This window comes from Chrysemys picta, unplaced genomic scaffold (genome assembly GCF_011386835.1).
Source record: "Chrysemys picta bellii isolate R12L10 unplaced genomic scaffold, ASM1138683v2 scaf1, whole genome shotgun sequence".
Taxonomy (NCBI): Eukaryota; Metazoa; Chordata; order Testudines; family Emydidae; genus Chrysemys; species Chrysemys picta.
The window spans coordinates 1,374,139-1,397,003 of NW_027052708.1; the positions used below are offsets into that span (position 1 = coordinate 1,374,139).

General features: G+C 51.8%; 1 protein-coding gene across 2 annotated transcripts in view; it reads left to right on the forward strand.

Annotated features, from left to right (window-relative positions):
* LOC101936793 (scavenger receptor cysteine-rich type 1 protein M130-like) overlaps window positions 1-22,865 on the forward strand; it is a 153,831-nt gene that overhangs the window by 81,245 nt on the left and 49,721 nt on the right. The gene's annotated exons all lie outside the window — the stretch shown is intronic.

The window sequence follows — 22,865 nt, forward strand, 5'->3', positions numbered from 1 at the left end:
TCTTGCCCGATGAATTGTGCAGTTCCCACGGCTCATCACAGGGAGAGGCTGAGATTGAACAAACCAAGAGACAAGGATGGGCCACCTCTGGTATGGTCGGCTGTTTGAAGGGGGTGGGGTGGTTTACACTGAATGTTGTATCAGGCATTTGGTAAAAGTGTGACACCAGCAAGAGAACATTCTGCAGTGAGCAACATGGTTGTTCCTAAAAGCAAATTCAGATTTGAAACATTCATTGAATCCAAGGAGATAAATGGGAAATTCCCCCTGGGTAATTCACACCTGAAATTAAAAAAATGAAGAAAAGAATTCCCCATTAGCGATAAATACAAAGGATGACTATTTCTGCTAGGATAATAAATACTTTATATACAATAGTGACAAGGGGAAGGTTAATCAGAGTCTGGATTTCCAGTGAAACAATAAAGCTACAACAAGTAACAACTCACTGAGTTGTTACTAGAAACCCCAGTAAAACTGATCATGTTACACAGTGGAATATTTATTTTCAATGCCATCTACAAATATAGTTTAATATCAATGCTGAGCTGAGTACTGACCAGTGGAGAAGCCAGAAGTGTTCTCTGGATGAACTCTCAGTGAAATCAGTAGCAGAATGCATGCAGAGTACATCGCTATTTCACAGAAATGTCTTTCTTTCCTTTACCACAAATCCTGCATTCAGTTTGATCACTTCATCTGTACACAGATACAATGGAGATAGAAAAGGTTGACAGAAGGTGAGAGCAGATGATTGGAACCAGGAAGTTTGGGGGTGGCTCTCTCATATGAAGAGACTAGGAATAAAACAATTTACTTTTGAAAGGGAAAAACAGAAGACAACATTACTGAGAGAAGTAATAGAGTGTACTGACCCTTGGGAGACTGAGAAAGGAAACCTCAGGGGCTGTGCTAATCCGTTCCAGGGGTTGTGTCTTCAAGACAGATGTGCGGGACAAAGGAAATGACTAGAGAGAGGAGGTGGCCCCAGGGTGGATGTTTGTGCTTTAGCAGGGAACCCAGGCTTCTGACTCTGCCTAGGGCTTGGGACTGGAGCCTTAAAGAGGGAGCAGGTCAACTCTTCCCTCTTCTTTCAGGCTGAAGGAATCCTGGGTTTGGTCAGTCCATCCAGGGGGGTCTCATTGCTCACAGGCAAAGAGAGGAGGAGAACTCCCCGCAAAATGACACACGCAGATCCTGGAGAAAAGGAAAGAGAAAAGGGACAGCAGTAGGTGAAGGTGACTGAGGAGGGAATTCTATTGTATAAATGAGCTTTGATAAAATGCAAGGTCATACATATGTGACTCTGAGAAGGATTTATGCGTCATAATGGACAAACAACTCAGCATGAAATCCCGGGGTGACACTATGGCCAAAATGGCCAACATAATTCTTGGACGTATATACAAGAGAATAATGACTAGAAATAGGGCGCTGATTTTATCTCTCTATTCAACATTGGTAAGACCAATACCGAAACATTGCATCCAGTTGTGTTGTCCAGATTTTAAGACTAACTGTGAAAAATTGGACAAGAGGCAGTGAAGAGCTATTTAAAAAAGAGCTGAAAAGATGCCTTACAGTGAGAGACAAGAACTCAATCTCTTCAATTTATCAAAAAGAAGATCAAGAGGTGACTTAATTACAGTGCATAAATACCCTCACAAAGAGAAAATACTGTGTACTAAAGATCTCTTTCATCTAGCAGACAAAGGCATAATAAAGAAGTTAATGCCAGAGAAATTAAAATGAGAAAAAAGGGACAAATTTGAACTAGGTGATTAAACATTGGAACAAAGTACCAAGGGAAATGATGGATTCTCCACCCCACATGGAGTTGGCGTGAGGGGACAGGGGCTACTTAAGCAAGTGCTCTCAGGTGATATAGAAAACTATTTCTCTCAGGTGCTTGACTGGTAAACCTCGCTCACATGCTCAGAGTCTAAGTGATCTCCATTTTTGGGGTCAGGAAGGAATTTTTCCCCAGGTCAGATTGGCAGGGACACCAGAGTTTTTTGCCATCCTGTGCAGCCTGAGGCACAAGTCACTTGCTAGGATCATTTGGGTATAACTCACCAAATCAATTCCCTGCTATTAAAGGGACCTCAGGTGTGGGTGCCCCTCAGTCCCTCCTAGTCTCTGCCTGTGGCAAACAATAGTTTAGACTCCCGAGGGCTGTAACAGTTTCGTCTAATCCAGGTTGTTGGGCCCAATGCAGGGGTGACTTTGATGGTCTGTCATGTGTATGGGGGATAGACTAGATTATTTAATTGTCCCTACAGGCCTTAAAATCTACACATCTATGCTATGGCTAAGATGTTGCTGTGTCTGACCCGTGGTCACTTCAACTCACAGGTGCCCCCTCCTTCCAACCCAGTCACTGCCTAGTACTCAGGGAATGGCAGCTGCAACGAAAGGCAATAGGGCGCTGGTAGGAGTAACTTTAGGGACAGTCACTAGCCACAGAAAACAAAAACACTCCCAACACCCCTGACTGCTGCACATCAGGGTCTTTGGCCATACAGAAGATGGGCCAGCACCCACAGTGGAAAGGAATGAGAGAGGGAGTTGCATGTTTCAGCCACGTTGGTGTGTGAGTATCAGCTCAAACACATGCACTGTACCCACAAGCAGAGCAAGTTCATACTGTAAAAACACCAAACCCAAGAGGGATGTGTTAGTCTCAGCACAAGTTCTGCTTTAACCCATTAGAAACAATCCTGTAATTATTGGGGCAGTTCGGTGCTGGAGTACACCAAACCCCTGAAATTCCAGTAGCGTGCCCGGTACACCGTCACTCGGAGGCAAGCACTGTAGGTGCTTCGGCAGCTAGGTCTGATTGGTCCCACTAACTGCTCAGACACATGGCTAAGGGGAAGGGGAAGGTTATACACACACTAGGTCCAGAGGCTTAAACAGTTACAGTTCATAGGGAGCAATACTGGTAAATGTTTGGGTCTCTGGGGCAGTCCAGTTGAGAGCCAAGGGTCTTCTGGCCTAGTGCCTTGAGTGCCCTCTCTAGTCCAATCTCTATTCAAGCAAATTGGACCTTGCAGGTTTCCAGGCCAGGTTCACTTACTGTCTCTCTTTGGGGCCGCTCTCCACTGGCTCCCTGCCCAGCCTCTGCTGTTCCTCCATAAACCTCTCACAGACCTGCAGCCAGCTGTTATCTCTGGCAATCACAGCTGGTTCCATGTGCAGCTCTGCATACAGCTCCTGGGGACTGCCCTCTGCATCCAGCTCTCTGCAGCTCCTCGCTTGCCATGCGGCCACTGCTTCCCACAATAGCCCAGCCCTTTCCTGGTTCAGGACCATTCCCCGTACCTGGTCAGAGGAAAGGGAAGTGCAGCGGGGAAGGGTCTGGTGGGGGTCGTAGTTCCATTCTTAGCATATCCATCACAGTCCCAAACATAGGATGAAAGATTCTGGAAACAAAGAAGGTTCCTCTCTGCCATATCATTCCCAAAGAGTTTTGAGGTCACATGGATTGCCCCCTGTATTCTTATTGGAAAACCCGGGAGGTGGGCAGGCACAAGTCTGCCCACTTCTAAAGGCCCCTCCCCCAGGCTAGCAGGAGGGACCACTGGACCCAGGGACCAAGTGATTATGGGGGGAAAACAAATGAGAAAAACAGGGACTGAGGTGAAGGTTCACCTTAGGTTCAAAACGAGGGTACCGGATGGGGACACCGAGCACAGAACCTCGGACAGCGCCCACTGCTCCTCAAAGCTGTCGAGGGAGCCAGCGGACGCTGCCCAGTGGAACTCTGCCCAGATGCGTGAAACTAGGGAGGAACGGAAATAGGCTCCACAGTCACAGAACACCCCCTCGTCCAGCATCCTCCTCCTGGTAGCATAGATGGAGAGTTTGGCCAGGGCCAGGAGGAGGTTGACAAGGAGGTCTCGCGACTTTGTGGGGCCACAGATGAGGTGTGCAAAAAGGAACAGGTGCGGGGAAAAGTGCAGCCAGAACCTCAACAAGAGTCGGAATAGGGTCTGCAACCTGGCGCAGTCAAGATAGCCATGCACCAGGTTCTCCCTCACACCGCAAAAGGGGCAGGCCTCGGGTATGGGTGTGAACCACACCAGGTACATGCCCGTGCTCATGGCTCCATGAAGGAGCCGCCAACCGATGTCCCCGGCGGGCTGTGGGACCAAGGTGGAATAAAAGGCTGGCCCACTGGGGCTCCTCACCCTCTTTAGGTGGAAGATAGTCCCACCATTTGGTGTCGGGGCGGGATGCGAGGGTGAGGAAATGCAGTGTGTGGAGCACGAGAATGTACAGTTGGTCTCTAGGCGCGGTTTCGAACCAGATCGGCTGCAGGGTGTGCAGCTGGCTAGGGGTGTGGGAACTAGGAGGCCGGGGTGCTCGCAAAACAGGGGCCAAATAAAAATGTCCGGAGGATCCAGGGAGAACCCTCTCGCAGGGCCCGCTGCAGGAAGATGAGAGAAACGGGTGACAAGGTGGCCTCCACCTCCTGGAGTACACGCAGGGGGATCGGAAGGGTGGAGAGCCCCATGTGCCAACCGAGCACATGGGGATCCACCCAGTTCCTCTGTTGCAGTCCAGAGGTCTCTGACCCTAGTGGCTTCTACCAGGACCAACCTCCGGCACATTGAGGGAGACTCCGCCACCTGCACACATAGATTGGGGTTGTGTAGGACCTGGTCGCCGAAAAGAGCTTCCAGGTCTGGAGAAGGTCCTGGTAGAAGACAGGCAGCTCTGAGAGGTCTCGTGGAAGACCCCTCGGGTGGAGAAGAAAGAGCTGCCAGTCATATCGGAGCCCTCGGAGGCGGCGGAGGAAGGCGTGCACCAACGTGCTCCACGCCGGACTACCTTCACCATAAAGAAGTCTCTGTAGGGCCTGGAGGCGGAAGACATAGACCTGGCTGCGAAGGCAGATCAGGCCCTGCCCTCCCTCCTCCAGGGGAAGGCTCAAAACCCCTGCAGGGACCCAGTGCAGCCCTGGCCAAAAGAACTCCAGGGCTGTCCTCTGGAGCCTGGCCAGAATCCCCAGGGCCGGGCTCAGGGTGTTGAGCCGGTGCCAGAGCATGGACAGCACTAGCTGGTTCAGCACCAGCGCCCTCCCTCGCATGGAGAGAAACTGGAGCAGTCCTGTCCATCTCCACAGCCGCTCACCCACCCTGGCCTCCAGATCCTGCCAATTCTCCGGCAGAGAAGGATGCGTGGTGGATAGATAAATACCAAGATAGAGCAGTGGACCCACGCTCCAACGGATGGCTTGACACTCGGGTGGGAGGGAGGTCGCCTACCACCTGTCCCCGACCACCAGACCAGAGCTCTTGACCCAGTTGACCCAGGCCGAGGAGGCTGCCGAATAAACGGCCTGGCAGGCCTCCACCCGCACCAGGTCGCCCGGCTTCTGGACTGTGAGGAGCACATCATCGGCGTACGCTGACAGGACTAGCTGCAGCTCTGGCTCCCAAAGCACCAACCCCGTCAACCTCCGGCAGAGGAGACAGGAAGGGCTCAATCGCCAGAGCATACAGCTGGCCTGAGAGGGGGCACCCCTGCCGTACTCCCCGCCCGAAGCTGACCAGCTCGCAGAGTGCCCAGGAGATATCTGTGGTCCATCCTGTTGAACGCCTTCTCCTGGTCAAGAGACAGGAGAGCAAATGACAGACCATCCCTACGTCCCACTCCAAAAGGTCCCAGACCAAATACAAGTTATGGAATATGGTCCGGCCCGGGACGGTGTAGGTCTGATCGGGATGGACCACGTCCGCCAGCACGAACCCCAGCCACAGTGAGATGGCCTTTGCTACTACCTTATAGACCGTGCTGAGGAGTGAGATGGGACGCCAATTCCATAGGTCACGGAGGTCCCCCTTCTTCGGCAATAAGGCGAGCACAGCTCGCCTGCATGAGAGAGGGAGGACCCCGCTTTGCAAGGACTTGGCCCAGATGGTGACAAGGTCAGGGCTGAGGACGTCCCAGAACACGCGGTAGAACTCCACGGTCAGCCCGTCAATGCCCGGGGGGATTTGTTGGTGGGCATGAGATGGAGGGCTTCCGAGAGCTTGGCCAGAGAGAGAGGCAGCTCCAGCCGGTCTCGGTCGCCCGCGCTGACCGTAGAGAGTCTGGTCCAGAGCACCCTGCAGGCTTCGGCGTCGGTCAGATCCAGGGAGAAAAGGCTGGCGTAGAAGGCCCTGGCCCTTCCACACATCTCCTCTGGATCCGTGAGGGGGGCGCCGTCCTCCGTCAGAAGGCAGGTGATGTGCTTTTTAGCCCCCCTCTTTTTTTCCAGGGCGTAGAAGAAATGGGAGCCGCGATCCATCTCCCGAAGGAGACGGATGCGGGATCGAATGAAGGTGCCCTGGGCCCGATGGTCCTCCAGGGCCCGGAGCTCCTCCTGCTTCTCCCGGGGTGGATCCTCGGGGCCTGAGGCCAGACGCCTCTCTAGCTCTAAGACCTCCCACTCCTATCACCCTATCACCGCATCTCTCCGCTGGCTGACGCCCCGGGAGTAATAGCGGCAGAAGAGCCGTGCGCGCACCTTCACCACATCCCACCACTGTCTCGCTGAGGGAAAGGCACACCGCTGCCCCCGCCAGGCCAGCCAGAACTCCTGGAAGGATGCCACGAAGCCCACATCGTCCAGCAAGCTGTTATTAAAATGCCAATAGGCCAGCCCTGGCCTCTCCAAACTGAGAGAGGCCGTCACAATCACCAGATGGTGATCCGAGAATGTGGCCGACCGGATGCTGGAGGCGTGGGCCCCTGCCAGATAGAAACATTAGAAATAAATGTGGTCCAACCAGGAGTGGCGCGACCGATCGTCCTCCACCCAGACATAGGTAAAGATGGTGTCGTCATCCGGGTCGTGATCGCACCAGACGTCCACCAGGGAGTGATGGTCCACGATCTCCCTGAGGATGCCCGCGGCTGCCTGGGGTTTCTCGACTCCTGAGCAGTCCCGGTCCTCAAGGGTGGTGTTGAAGTCCCCGCCCAGGACCAGGCACTCGTGAGGATCCAGGGTGCCAAGGAAGGCAGATACCTGCCGATAGAAACGCACTCGTTCCGGCCTATGTTCGGGGCGTAGACGTTGACCAGGTTTAATATCAGCCCCTCCACACAGGCCCGGAAGTGCAGCAGGCGACCCAGCACAACCTCGACGACCCCCAGCACCTCGGGCCATAGCTCGGGGGAGAACAGGTGGCTAAAATATACCGTCCCTCCACTCCAGCCGCCAGCTAGCCTTGATGGCTGGAACTGTGTGGGTCTCCTGCAGGAAGATCACAGAGTACCCCCCCCCCCCCGAAGGAAGGAGAGCACCTGGCTCCTGCGGAGACCCATCCTACAGCCCCGGGTGTTTAATGTGGCAAAGATGACAGCTTTCATAGGGAGGGCTGGGGTGGATCCTCAGGGGCAGGGTGATCGACAGCCTCCAGCAGGCCCTGCAACAACCCATGTTCAACCACAAAGGTCACGAGGGAGTTGCGGAACTTGCGGGCCCGCTGGTAGGCCTCGATGTCCTGCCTCCCGGTCCCTCTCCCCTCCGCCAAAAAGGCCTTCACAGCCTAAAGGATGTGATGGGAGTCCCCCCCAGCGCTGGAGGACGAGCTGCACCTTTCCCTTTGAGCCACAGGTGTCCTTCAGGAAGTGGCGCAGCTCATCCCTCAGCACGGAGGGGGACGCGGCAGCCAATCTGCTGCTGTCCTCCAGTAAGGCCCCTGAGAGATCCTCACGGCCTGCGGAGACAGGCAAACAAGGGGCCAAGCCCTGGCACTGCTGCGCCGGGCAGCCCATCTCCATCCCCGGCAAGGAAGGGGGCGTTGGAGGGAATAGTGCAGCCCCCATAATGTCGGGAAGGGGAGACACGAAAGCCACCCCCTGAGGCTTGTCCATGGGTAGCGGGAACGAAACAACCTCAGGGGCGGCAATAGAATAGGGTGGAGGGAAAGGGGACAGGTGATGCTTTGGGGGCAGGATCAAGGGCAGGGGCAGGGGTTGGAACAAGAACGGAGACAGAAATGGATACATGGTCCCCAGCAGCCGAGCTGGGGTGCGGCTCCTCTCGACTGGGACTCAGGGCAGGAGGGGAGCCATCACCAATGCCGGGCACGGGAGTCACTGCAAGCGCGTCACCTGCAGCCACGACGTCCGGCAGGATGGAGTCATCAGGGGGCCCCCCCTCTGGAGGGGAGGCTAACTTCTCTGTCTGGTTGGGAGTGGGTGCACCCACAGGCTCAGGGCCCAGCCGCTCGGCATTGGCCGTCACCCCGCGGGGCTCGTCAGCCTCACATGGGGTGGTATCTGTGGCCGGGCTGATGGGTAGGGCCAGGGGAGCCCCAAGGACAAGAGCGGGGTCTACAGCATGGGGTGAGGGGCAGGGAGTAGGAGGGGGCAGTGGGGCTAAACTGCCACCCAGACCGAGGCCCGCTGGCGGGGAGTCGTCCTCCACCTGGGTAACTGGGGTCAGATCGAGGGCCTCAATCTCATCAAATATGGATGTAAAATCAGTCCCCGTGGCTCCAGAGTCCTCCCCGCCAGCAACTGGGGCAACAGCTGCCCTGGCATCGGCGGGGGGCACAGATGGTACAGGGGCCGGGGGAACTCCTGCAGAGGCCTCCTCGGGGGGGAACTCGACAACTGGGCAGGATCGCCTCCGTCCGCTGCCATGGCTTCCATAGCTGCCGCCTCCTGCTGGGCTCCGTCCAGGGGCGCGGTGGAAGATGTAGCAGCCCCGGCCCCCCGCAGCATCTTTCGGGGGGGCCTCCTCACCCTCCTCATCGAAGGGGAGGGATAGAGCTCGCGATTTGTGGGCGCCGCGCTTCCCCTGGACAAGCACCTAGCCCTCCAAGGCGGAAGTGGAGGTGGAGGGCCGGTCAGTGGGGACAGGGCCAGGGGTCAAGGGCGATGGTTTCAGGGCTCAGGGCAGCAAGGCGGGACAGCGGGGGGAAGGGAAACCTCCCCCTGGGGCAGGGCCTCTCCCTCGGCCGGCAGGGATCTCGCCGCCCTCTCCTCCTCGGGCCTTGCCGAGCTGCAACTGATGGAGGTGAGGCCCGCCCACTCTGCCATCCCTGGGGCGCAAGCGGGGGCTGTGGCAGGAGGAAGAGGGGCCGTGGTAGCCGGGCCACCAGGGTTGCCAGCAATGACAAGGCTGGCACCCTCCCGGGTTTCGGGGGTCCCGGATGCCCCTCCGTGCCGGGCCAGGGGACAGTTCCTCCGGACGTGCCCCGTCGCCCGGCAGAGGAAGCTCCAAGCCTCCCCCGTCGTATAATGGACCCGGTAATTGGCCCCCTGGTAGGGCACCAGGACCCCTCGAGCACCACCCCATCACGCACCACCAGCAGTAGCTGGATCTGGACCTGCCGGCGGAAGGACAGGACGTGACGGAGGGAGGGGTCCTTACAGCCCAGTGGGAGAGGGCTGATGATGGAAATGGGCTTCCCCAGGGTGGAGAGGGCAGGCAACAGGGCAGCGTTGGGAAGGAAGGGCGGAACAGAGGTTAACACCACCAGTACGCCCAGGTCCTACAGGGGTTCCAAGGAAACAAACACGCCCCCTACTGCCAGGCCCTTCTTCACCACCTCCTGCGCGGCTGCCTCGGATGCCAGGAAGAATATGACCTTCCCGTACATTTTGGAGGTCGCTACGATGGCCGTGGGCCCCACCACCCTTGCCAATGCCCGCACGTATGTTTTGAACTGCGGCGAGGCAGGCACCAGGAGGCACGGCATCCGTTGCCTCCTGGTCATTGAGGGGAAGGGGTCCCGGCCACCAGGAATGGTACCGGAGGCAGAGGTCGGGGTGGATGGCGCAGTGGCATGCGGGGGGGCAGCGGCCACCTGTGCGTACTCTCTGGGGGCTCGAGATGGAACGCCCCCAGAGCTGGTGGCAGGAACGGCAGGGGAAGGAGGGGCCGCGGCAGGTGTCGGGGCCATGCCAGGGCGGTCGGCTCCTCTGACGGGAGGTTTTGGTTTCCGGGTGGGGCCTTTGCCCTTTTTATTCCCCTGGCCCTTTTTGCCAGTGGAAGGGGTGGCCATGGCAGCGGCGGAGTCTGGGCTAGTGGTGGCCAAGAGGTCAGCCGCTGGGGCGGGCAGGGGCGGTGGCAATGGGAACACCACAGGGTCAGCAGAGGAAAGGACAGGGGCAGGGATCGAAACAGGGGTTGGGGCAGGGGCAGGAGCAGGGTCCTCCTCCATGATGGCAAGAGGAGGCCCTAATGTGGGGGTGAGGCGACGGGCAGCCACTCCTCCCTGCTAGGGAACACACAGGGGAGGAGGGTCCAGCAGTGGGATATGCAGGGGGGATGGGGGAATGCAGCTAACCACTCCTCCCTGATAGGCTGTGTACAGGGAAGGAGGGCACCAGTGGGTGGGGAACACCACAGGGAATCGGGGGAAAGGGAAGAAGCAACCACTCCTCCCTGCTAGGCTGCAGGCAGGGGAGGAGGGCGCCAGTGGTGGGGTACACGGGGACAAATGGGGGGCACAGATACTGGGTAGGGATACCGGCTCCTCTGGCTGCACTGGGAAGGGGAGGGACTACAATATCAGTGGGGAGGCTGTGAACAGTGGTGGGGGCACAACTAAAAGGGGACACAGCCGCTTATGGAGGGAGCATGGGCGCACAGTTAAGAGGGACTGAACGGGGGGCAGGGGCAAGGGAGGGCAGAGGAAAAAACAAGGGGCCAAGCAAATCACAGGGGGGGAACTACAAGGTTAAGGGCGGGGCAGGCAACCTAACCAAAGCCCAAAGTTTGGGGCAGGGCAGGTAACAAATACTGAAGGGGCAGGCAAACTAACAGAGAGGGAAACCCCTAGAGGGTCAAAGCAGGTAGCGGATGGGGCAGGCTGCAGGCAGGGGAGGGGCAAACTAACACAGGGGGGCTGGGAGGCACAGCAGGGAGGGGACCCCACCAGCCAAAAGCAGCTGGGGGGATAGAGTAAGTCCAAAGTGGGGAGGTACGTGCGCCCACATGGGCCTGTAGAACTCAGTCCTTCTGCTCACTGCTGCAAACAGTTCCAGGTGGTAAAAAGGTGGGGGAACAAACAGCCACATCGAGGGGTGAAGAGCAACTCCAGGTGGTATGCAGGGTGGTGGAGGGGGCGGCGGTGGGGATGGTAGTAGGGGGGGAGCAGATGGGCAAGGGGGAGGGCTCTGCACCTCTCCCCCATGCTCCCCTCAACAGCAACAGGAGTCACCACCACCCAGGAGCAGAGATGGTAAAAGTCACTCAGTTCGTAAACAACCCCCCTACATAATGTCTCGCAGCAGGAATCCTCTCTTCTTTCTCCTAGACGGCAGCAATAGCTCCAACACAGCAGCAACAGTCAGCCGGCCAGGCAAGCAGGAGAGACCGCTAGGTGGTAGTGGTGGGGCCCATACTTCTCCCTCTGGGGGGCGGGACAGGCTGGCAAGGCACCCCTCCCTCACTCAGCAGCAACATCAGCGGTAGTCCAGGGAGGGAGGGAGACTCCAGCCAGCAGCAGTAGTCCATAAAGGGAAGGAGAGGGCTTCAGCGAGCAGGACAACCCAAGCAGATCACTCCCTGCAATGGGGCGGCTGTCCCACTCCTGAAGAGTGTGGGCTGCAGCAGGCCAGTGCACCTGTGCAAACAGACAGCCAATGAGAGAAGGGCTTATTGGGAGCCAATCGGGGACCAGATTGGAGACAGCCAATCAGGGCCAGGCTCAGCCCTATATAAAGGCTGCCCATGAAAAGAGCAGTGAGTCTGTCTTCAGAGTGGGAAACTAGCACTATGGACAGAGCAGTGCTGGCCAGGCTTGGGGAGCGAATGGGAGCTTTAGCCTGAAACCTGCCAGACTACAAGCCCTGAAGGGAAGGGCCTAGCGGGTGTAAGGGCCAGAGGGGAAGCAGCCCAGGGAAGTGGACAGATGAGGGGAGAGAAGGAGGAGGATGACAGCAAGGCTGCTGCCAGAGGGTGTGCCTGGGTCCCCCCCTTGCAGTACACCCAGTCATTGGCTGTGGGGAGCGGTCATTACAGACTATGCCAGATCCCTGACAAGAGGGATTAGACTTTGGGGCCATGGTTGGACATGGTGGCTGGGGTGTAGAAGGACTGGTGGTAAACTTCTCCCCCCCCCCAGAAGCGGGTGTGGATGGACTAAGGGGCACTTCCGGAGGGCAGTGGTCCGGAAGAGGATGCCGTGAGCTGGACAGCAATGCGGACTCATATGCCAACCAAGGGTGAGACAATGGGTGAGGCCACCAGGAGAGGGTACTCCACGGGACTGAGCTAATTCCTGGAGGCAACCAGCAGGAGGAATTGTGGTGGTGAGTCCCACCCTGTCACACCCCCTTTTGCTTAAAGAAACAGTCTTAAAGTCTGCATCTGCCTATTCAGCTCTTTTATGTACCTTTAACTGTGAACTTTAAATAATATAGTTTTGGAAACACACTGATTTCCTGTATTCTTTGGCTCATAAAAGATCCATGACATTTTATCAAGAAATAGAAATTTGAGAAATTCAAAGTGTTTGTGAAAAATTTAAATTTTTTAAAGATATCTCTGGGATCAGTGGACCCTGATCCACTAACGTTCAGGCCAGACTGAAGACTGGGCAACTGAAGGGAACATTCAGTTGATAGACAAAGTTTCCCTCTCGCTCCCACAGCAGAATGGTCAGCAAAGCCAGCATCACATAAGCTGGCAGGGACCACAGCCAGGACAGGTAGGGGACATCTCCAAAACCTTGGAGACCGCATGGCCCAAGGCTCAGTAGGACTGACGCTCTGTAGACCTGAGTCTAAGAAAAGAAAAAGGATAGATACTGATAACAAGTCAGTACAACCCATTGCTTTTCACTGTGGGGTTTAAAAAAAAAAATCCTTAACGTTTTAGTTTTGGGTTTAGGTTTCCATTGAAAACCAAAAAGTTTTAATGGGAAATTAAAAACCAAAATCCCACAAAAGCAATTGGATTTTCAGTCCAACTCTGCTCTGCTCATAGGAAATAAGGCCTTCCCGTTACCCCAGGAAGATTGTCCATAGGCCTTATTCCACTAGTGTCTCTCCTGAGGACAGGCTCTGTCAGAGAGTGATTTCCCTGTCATGGCACATGCTTTGGTTGGCCATGGCCCTGCCTGCTAGGGGAGGTGGGAGGGGCCCTGTGCAGCCTGAGTTGGTTTGATCAGTGGGGCAGGGGAAAGCACATAGAATCCTTTCCTTTATTCTCCACTCTCTGGGCTTAACCAGCAGGGAGGCTCCTCTTTGTCCCCTCATCTACTTCCTGCCCCTGAGACGAGCCAGGGGCTCTGATCTGACCTGGCCCCATGAGCTTGGACAGGCAAAGCTTGGATTGGGATGCCCTGAGTCCCACTGGGCATATTCCCAGGAGGGTGATGAGCTGCACTGTAGAATCTGCCAGAGCAGCTGGAGCAGCTTCTCCTCTCTCCCCCAGACCACTCTGTGAGGTGGGGCACACACAGGCAAGCTGAATCTCAGGGATGCTGTGGCCTGAGCAGTCCTGGCTTCCTGCTCTCTATCGGGGGCCGAATCCTTTCCCAGGAGAATCCCCTGTGGTTAGCGTAGCTCCTGTGCCCTGGTGTGCAGTGAGTGTGTGGGGAAAGGAAATGTTGTAGAGTTGCCAACATGATTTTATTAGGAGTTTCTAGAGGCCCAGCTCTGGCGTCCATAGACTGCATGAGAGTCTCAGCCTTCATTTAAACACAGCGATGTTCTAGCCCTTGTGGTTGTGGAGAAAAGCTTAAACACAGGGGCCCCCCTAAAGGCTCCAATACAAAAAGCAAAGAAAAGAGCCGGAATGTATTGTTTGAAAACATCTCATGATTTTTAAGCCAGTCTTATGATTCTGGGTCCTGACACGTGATGTTTGAATTCTTTTTTTCAACATCCTTTTTGAAGCGTGGACACCAGAACTGGAACCAGTATTCAGAATTGGTCTCACCAGTGCTGCATATAGAGCTACTCCTGTTTGACATGCCCATATTTATAAAGCTAAGCTTCACACTAGTCCTCTTAGCCATTGCATTGTAGTGGTGTGCCCAGCAGTTGGAAGCTGTGAGCTTCTAAACAAGGTTTGAAATCTAGAAGCCTCTGTTCATTGGCTGAGCCTTAGTCAGGGGGCGGGGCTATCAGGAAGGCCAGGGCTTTATAAAGCAGTGAGTCAGCAACCAGAGGTGGCTAACAGGGAGTTTTGAGAGGGAGTTTGGAAGGGGAGTGGGAAGGGGACGAGATACACTTGCCATTCTTTAAAACCTTTAAACTATAATAAAAACTTCTTGATTTGAACAAAACCCCCCATCGTTAAGCTAGGTATCTGTAGGAGAGAATACAGGCAGAAGCCCAGCAGCAGAGTGGGGGCTATCCTGTTTATTGCGCTTAGTGTAGCATGTACAATTACCTGCCCTGTGGGCGGGTGGCGTACGTGTGCATTCGGTGCAAGGAGCTCCTGGCCCTCAGAGACCGTGTACGGGTGTTGGAGGCCAGGGTGGCAGAACTGGAGGAGCTAAGGAAGGCAGAGGGGTATGTTGATGAGGCTTTCCGGGACACTGTAGAATTGTCCCACCTCCGGTCAGACAGCCCCTGCGCTGTTGAGGAGGATGAAAGTCCCAGGGAAGCAGAGCAGTCAACGGCAGCAGAGGGAAACCATCCCATAGTTGGGACCCTCCTTCCAGATGATGTTGGGGTATCCTCTTGCACTGAGGTTACCTCTGCGGGGGAGGGAACTCCAGTCACTAGGAAAAGGCAGGTGTTAGTAATGGGAGATTCGATCATTAGAAACATAGATAGCTGGGTTTGTGATGACCGGGAGAACCATATCATGACTTGCCTGCCTAGTGTGAAGGTCACGGATCTCTCGAGGCATCTGGATAGACTTATGTGTAGTGCTGGGGAGGCGCCGGTGGTCGTGGTACATGTAGGTACCAATGACATAGGGAAGGGTAGGAGAGACGTTCTGGAGGCCAAATTTAGGCTGCTAGGAAAGAGACTGAAATCCAGGACCTCAATGGTGGTTTCTCAGAAATGCTCCCAGTTCCACGTGCAGGGCCAGGTAGGCAGGCAGAGCTTCAGAGTCTCAATGCATGGATGAGACGATGGTGTGGAGAGGAGGGGTTTAGAATTATTAGGAACTGGGGGAACTTTTGTGATGGGGGGAACCAATACAGGAAGGATGGGCTCCACCTAAACCAAAGTGGAACCAGACTGCTGGCACTTAACATTAAAAACGTTGCAGAGCAGTTTTTAAACTAAGAGATGGGGGAAAGCCAATTGCTGCAGAGGAGCATGTGGATCGGACAGAGACTTCTCTTAGAGGACAGTCTATTGATAGAGATTCTCTAGATTTTAGTCAGGAGGATGGAAGGGGATAAAGTATGGGCCAGATCAGATGAGAAACATTGACATAAAAAAGAATCTGACACATCAGAAAAGGACAGACAAATAAACAGCGACAAGCTTTAAAGTACTTGTACACAAATGCTAGAAGTCTAAATAAGAAGATGGGTGAACTAGAGTGCCTCGTGTTAAAGGAGGCTAGCGATATAATAGGCATCACAGAAACCTGGTGGAGTGAGAACAATCAATGGGACACAATCATTCCGGGGTACAAGATATATCGGATGGACAGAACAGGTCGAGCGGGAAGGGGAGTGGCACTATATGTGAAAGAAAATGTAGAATCAAATGAAGTAAAAATCTTAAATGAATCCACATGTTCCATAGAATCGCTATGGATAGTAATTTCATGCTCTAATAAGAATATAACATTAGGGATCTATTATCAACCACCTGACCAGGACAGTGATAGTGACGATGAAATGCTAAGGGAGATTAGAGAGGCTATCAAAATAAAGAACTCAATAATAGTGGGGGATTTCAATTATCCCCATATTGCCTGGGTACGTCACCTCAGGATGAAATGCAGAGACAAAATTTCTCGATACTTTAAATGACTGCTTCTTGGAGCAGCTGGTACAGAAACCCACAATGGGAGAGGCAACTCTCGATTTAGTCCTGAATGGAGCGCAGGATCTGGTCCAAGAGGAAACTATAACAGGACCGCTTGGAAATAGTGTCCATAACATTTAACATTCCTGTGGTGGGAAGAACACCTCAACAGCCCAATACTCTGGCATTTAATTTCAGAAAGGGGAACTATGCAAAAATGAGGAGGTTACTTAAACAGAAATTATAAGGTGCAGTGACTAGATTACACCAATATTCCACATGAGGATGGACTACAAGCTGTAAGGAACAGTATCCCTGATGAGGCCACAGCAAGCCTGGTGGCTGAGCTTTGTGACTTTGTCCTCACCCACAACCACTTCAGACTTGGGGACAACTTATACCTTCAAGTCAGTGGCACTGCTATGGGTACCCGCATGGCCCCACAGTGTGCCAACATTTTTAGGGCTGACTTAGAACAACGCTTCCTCAGCTCTTGTCCCCTAGTGCCCCTCCTTTACTTGCGCTACATTGATGACATCTTCATCATATGGACCCACGGAAAGGAGGCCCTTGAAGAATTCCACCTGGACTTCAACAATTTCCACCCCACCATCAACATCAGCCTAGACCAGTCCACACAAGAGATCCACTTCCTGGACACTACAGGGCAAATAAGTGATGATCACATAAACATCACCCTATACCAGAAACCTACTGACCGCTTGTGACAATGCGGTTCTGGCAGAACCCAACTGAGAGTGCCAACTCAGGACAAATTGCTCAAACAGGGGCAGTTACAGCCCAAGGCTGGGGTTTTTTCCATCTCTAAGGCAAACCAAACCAAACCAGCCAGACTAAGAGGACTTCGGTCTCACCCCACTGGCTAACCGCAAGTCTCACAAGCAATCTCCTTAGACACTCCAGTTTCCCAGTATCACCACCAGTGCCACTCGTTATGGGGACAAATGGTTATGAAAACCAAGATCCCAGTAAAAGAAAAAGGTTCTCCTGATCTCAAAGGACGAAGCCCCAGACCCAGGTCAATATACAAATCAGATCTTACCCACAAATCACGCTGTTGCCAATCCTTTAGAATCTAAAATCTAAAGGTTTATTCATAAAAAGAAAAAGATAGAGATGAGAGCTAGAATTGGTTAAATGGAATCAATTACATACAGTAATGGCAAAGTTCTTGGTTCAGGCTTGCAGCAGCGACAGAATAAACTGCAGGTTCAAATCAAGTCTCTGGAATACATCCCCCGCTGGGATGGGTCCTCAGTCCTTTGTTCAAAGCTTCAGCTTGTAGCAAAGTTCCTCCAGAGGTTTGAAGCAGGATTGAAGACAAGATGGAGATGAGGAATCAGCCTTATATAGTCTTTTCCAGGTGTAAGAACTCCTCTTTGTTCTTACTGTGGAAAATTACAGCAAAATGGAGTCTGGAGTCACATGGGCAAGTTCCTGCATACTTTGCTGAGTCTCAAGGCATATTTGCCTTCTCTCAATGGGTCCATTGTATAGCTGATGGTCCTTAATGGGCCATGAAGCAGGCTAGGCAGAGCTAACACCAGTTTGTCTAGGATGTCACCCAGCAGCATAGCATAGGTTTGAAACACAGACAGTATAGAGCCAATATTCATAACCTCAACCACAAAACTGACACACACATATAGCCCAATCATAACCAGTAAACCACAACCTTGTCTTAGACACCCCATTTGACCCCCTTTATACAAGACCTGCGTGCCACTACAGGACCTTGGTTGCAACAATGATCTATATGGTCCCAGATTATATCAATAACGTCACACCCCCAACGCAAAATTGATGCAGGAAGGGATGACACAAACATCACTGACTGCATCCCAAGAGCTCCCCATACTTGGGTTTGTCTCACTACAGCTAGTATTGGGGTTAGAAGCCATATTAGAGTATAACAGAAATGGTTTATCAAAATTATGTTCAACAACATGATTGAACCTCTTTACAAACTCAAGGTAAAACTTAGTTAGAACAATAGTGGATTGGATCTGCTCTTGCAGCATGGTTCCTGTATGTCTCATGTGATCTTGCCAAAAGCTAAAGAAAACAGCTACTTTATCCATACAAGCTCTGGCAAATGTTTGGAACCCAATTAACATTAAATCAATGTAGATATTAATGATGTTCATAGTACAGGAATCTTGGCATTTAGCCGTGAAAGCAATATGGTAGTGCGCCTCGGTTTCCATTTTTATACAGCACATCAGCTCTGGAATGTCTTTTCCCCTGTGAAAAGTTCCAAGACTGTTTACCGGCATTACCTGTGAAACACCAGCATGGTTCTGTGGCACCTTTGAGACTAACAGAAGTACTGGGAGCATAAGCTTTCGTGGGTAAGAACCTCACTTCTTCAGATGCAAGTCTTGCATCTGAAGAAGTGAGGTTCTTACCCACGAAAGCTTATGCTCCCAGTACTTCTGTTAGTCTCAAAGGTGCCACAGGACCCTCTGTTGCTTTTTACAGATTCAGACTAACACGGCTACCCCTCTGATACTTGACACCAGCATGGTTGTCATGCCACAGCTTTTTCTGGGTCTTACTTACATCCAGGATCACCTTTGGCCCATCAGGCAGATTTCTACACAATCCCCTTTCAGGCAAACCCATAGACTTCCTAGATAAAAGGTTAGAAACATTTTCCTTCCCTTTGCCACACACAAGTTCAGGAATCCTTTCCTTCTTGCTACAAGTTTCCACACCATCAGTAGGTAACACAACCAAATCACCTTCATGCTCTCCTTGTGCCCTGGCTAGGGTATTACCCTGATTAGACAGAGTTGCTACACCCTTTACCAACCACACATTAGCAATAGGCAAAATATAAGCACCAGAATTGTCTGGTCTCTGGGATTTTGCTAAGACACTAACTGGATGCAACTTAGTTACAGTGCCATTCTCCCCAGCAGACACCGATTTAGGACCATTCCCTTCCTGGGCTTTAGTTGAATTCAGAACCAACTCTGCGACAACTGCACTGTTCTCAACCATCACAGGTTGAAAGGCACCTTCTGTCTGCTCCACAGACAAAGAAGAGCTGGAGACACCGTTTTTACCAGACACACAGCTAGGGATTTCATTTCCCTTGTCCCAGCACACAGGGCTGTTCACAGACAACTGCTTGGAGACTGAGGTAGCTTCCTCCATAGGCAAGTCAATGGTTTCCTTCACTATCACTATTCTCCACACAGGAAACAGGTAAGGTATAGGAACATTCATTTTCCACTATCCCTGCCTTCCCAAACTGCTGACTAGACAAAGCCATTAGCTCACAAGGCTGCCTTGGCTCCTCCAAACTTTTCCTGCCTTCCTCTCCTTTGTCCCAGCACACAGGGCTGATTACAAAGACTGGGAGAGTGGGGCAGCTTCCTTACCAGGCACCTTGCCACTCCCAACAGATAAACTGCTCTTCTTACTACACTGAGCCACTGCCCGCAAATCACAGTTACCCTTTTCAGGTTCACTTTTACAAGCTGTACTAGCCACCAATGCTTCACCCATTAAAAATCCACCCTTTCCTTCCTCAGTTAGGGCTTCCACCTGACCATCCACTTTAATCTGCTCCAGAGAAACATTTTCCTGCCCAATAAGATTTTGCTGCTCTTGATTTAACTCCAGATTCACTTCTGAGACACTAGACCGACATTCAGAAACTTCATTTACAGACAAATAGCTCTTCTCAGACAAACCTTTGGAGCAACCCTCCCCAGGCAAATCATTGCCCATAATAGACACAGGTTTAAGATCATTCCTGTCCTGTGACTGACTACCTGGACTGAACAACGCTTTAACATTTTCCCCAATCAAAAGATCCTTAGGCAATAACCTTTTTACACCAGCTATAACTTCATGCTGAGTACCATTCCATTCAAGGTGGATTCTGGCTAAAGGAACGCTTACAGTAAACTCATAGAGGACTACAACATTCTCACTCTGATTTGGTAAATAATCTTCCTCTTTGACAAGATCTGCTTTAACAAGAGTGATGTTAGAAGCCATAATTTGCCCTAAACAGCTTTTACCATTGACTTTTACATTCTCTGTGAATTTTTCATTACCACTCCCATACAGAGCATTGGCACAAGTTATGGAGCCACTCTTTACTGAACACACAGTAAAAGCATTTACATAAAAGGTGGCAGTATTGGGGTACATTTGGTTACACCCAGACAACTGCTCAGAGTTATACAACATACCAACATTGTTATAAACTGGACTTTCAAGAGGATACAATTTCTGCTTTTCTTCCCTTGCTTTTTTGACTTGGAGCTGAAATCTTTGCACTTTTGCCTCAGCTTCTAGTTCCTGCAATCGAATTTCTGCCAGTCTTTGTTCATGCTCAAGTTGCAGTTTACTTGCTGCCTTTTGCATTTCAATTGCTTCCGCCTTCTGAGGAGAACTAGGTACATTCATGGAGGTTAAGTCCATTAATGGCTACTAGCCAGGATGGGTAAGGAATGGTGTCCCTAGCCTCTGTTTGTCAGAGGGTGGAGATGGATGGCAGAAGAGAGATCACTTGATCATTACCTGTTAGGTTCACTCCCTCTGGGACACCTGGCATTCTCCACTGTTGGTAGACAGGATACTGGGCTGGATGGACCTTTGGTCTGACCCGGTACGGCCATTCTTATGTTCTTATGTTAACTCTTAAGGTTAGCAAGAGACACTTGAGCTGCACATCACGTCCATGGGGTTGTCCTGCTAGAGCAGCTGCACATCACAGTGTGTTCCCAGGGATTCCTTTAGGCCTCTGAGGTCTGGTCCTACCTTCTCTCCTCCAGCAACTGCCTGCCTGGGACAGTGTTCTCTACCTGCAGCAGACAGAACAGCTAAAGGCCAAGAGATGGTTACACTTTTGTTTGAGAGCGTATGAGGCATCGGAAGTCAGAGCTCTGTCTTCATGGAGGAACCAGGCGTCTAGATTGGTCTAGAAAATCAAAGAGAGAATCTGCATATTGACAGCTTTCATCACACCCTGAAAGTTTTGGAGGCTTTTGTTTCAATCAGGGATCGCTTGGCAAGCTGTCTGCCCCTGAACACTTCAAAGGGAAAATGTCACAACTCTCAGGAGGGTAGAAGAGGTCCTCTGCCAAATGAGTGATATTCCCATACATGGATTAGTGCAAAGTCAATCTCTCTTTGAAGTCCTAAAGGGCCTGGAGAAGTTAGGCCTAAAATTAAACAATAAGAGTGAGGTAACAGAACCGAGTCAAGTTTCTGGGTCAAATCATTGATGGGACAGAGGTCAGAGCAGACCCAGAAAATGTTCAAACCATAACCCAGATGAGTGAGGCTCGGAATATCAGTGAAGCATGTCGGTGTGTGGGCATATGAGCCTCCTGGGAAAATTTCCACACTGCCTGGAGGAGAAGTCAAAACCCTCGAGATATCTGGACAAGAACAAAATCTCCTGGCACTGGGGCCAATGCAGAGCCCAGCATTCAGGAAGATTGTGCATAGCCTGAGCATCCTGCTGAGTATAGCCTTATATAGTTTGAATAAAGATACTGCGGTTTCAGACAGTTCATCTTTCTATGGACCTAGCACAGTCTTCTTTCAAACACAGTCACCTACAATGTGGCACCCTTCACACAGGCCTCTCCAGCTCTCACCAACACAGCAGTGCTATGCACTTTTACAAAATGAGGTATTATCCCCTGCATAGCATGTAAATGCTTCAGAGACTTCCTTGTAGGCCTAAAGTTTCATTTAGAACAGACCACAAGTTTCTAACTACTCTGCTAGGGACAAAGTCCCCAGATGAATTACCCCTAAAATATAACATGTGAATGATGCTCATCTGGTTCAAGTTTTCAGTTCCTTCTGTAACTGGAACAAAATCTCATGGCAGCAACCCACTTTCCAGACACTCCTCAGGCAGAGTTCAAGCTGGAGAACCCACGGACCAAGTGCTCCCTCCCCAGCCAATCAGTGTAAAGCACCCCTAAAGACATCAGCACTGCAAACATGGGGTGTGATTGCAGCTCATGCAGACATACCTGAACTAGCTTTAGTCCAGTGTTTCCCAAACAGTGCATCCCGAACCACCAGTGGGTCATGGGATGGTTCTAGATGGGTCATCATGTCCAGGCCTCAATTAACCTGTCACAAGATCCTGGTGTAGGCAAACACAACTCTCCTGGCCAAGTGCAGAAGGGAGGCCTTTAAGCCCTCCAAACATCTCCTTGCAGTGTCCAGTCCCTGGACCCCTGAACACTCAGTATTCACAAGAAGCAGCACAACTCAGATTAGCAGTTAGACCTCAGATCACCTCTCCGCTTATCTCTCAGCATTTAGATATGTTTATAGCGAAGTCAAGTATAAGTTTATTTAACAAAGATAGACAATCAAGCATTAGCAATAGAAGTATAGGAAACAAATAGTTACGTATAAAACAAAATTGTAACCCGCATTCCGGAGCCCAGACTTAATTAACAAGACACTCTCACGTCTTGTAGAGTAATCTTAACCCAAGACCCTTGCAGCATTTTACAACCAATCTGGCTTTGACTGAGTCAAATATACGGTCAGCTCGATTCCTACGTGAAGGCTCCAGTGTGTTCTTTTGCACATCCCTCCCCCAGAATATACCAGTCCCATCCTTTGTCTTTATTCATAAACAGGACACTCCCTTGCTGTTTTATTTCATCCTATAGATTTTCTCTCTTGCAGATTTTGCAGACTTTCCATTTGCTTTGACTCAGTTTGCAAATAGGCTTCCACTATGAGGCATGCAATACACCATATACAGGTATCTATTACTAGAGGAACATGTCGGAGGTCTGCCACCTCTTGGTGATTTGCCTTACCTACAGGACCTTAAGAACATAATTTTCATTACAGATCTATAACTCCTTAAATATCATCTGTACATGCATTCTGCAATGATCATGATGACTAGTGGTCTACTGGTTCTTGGTAGAGACCTT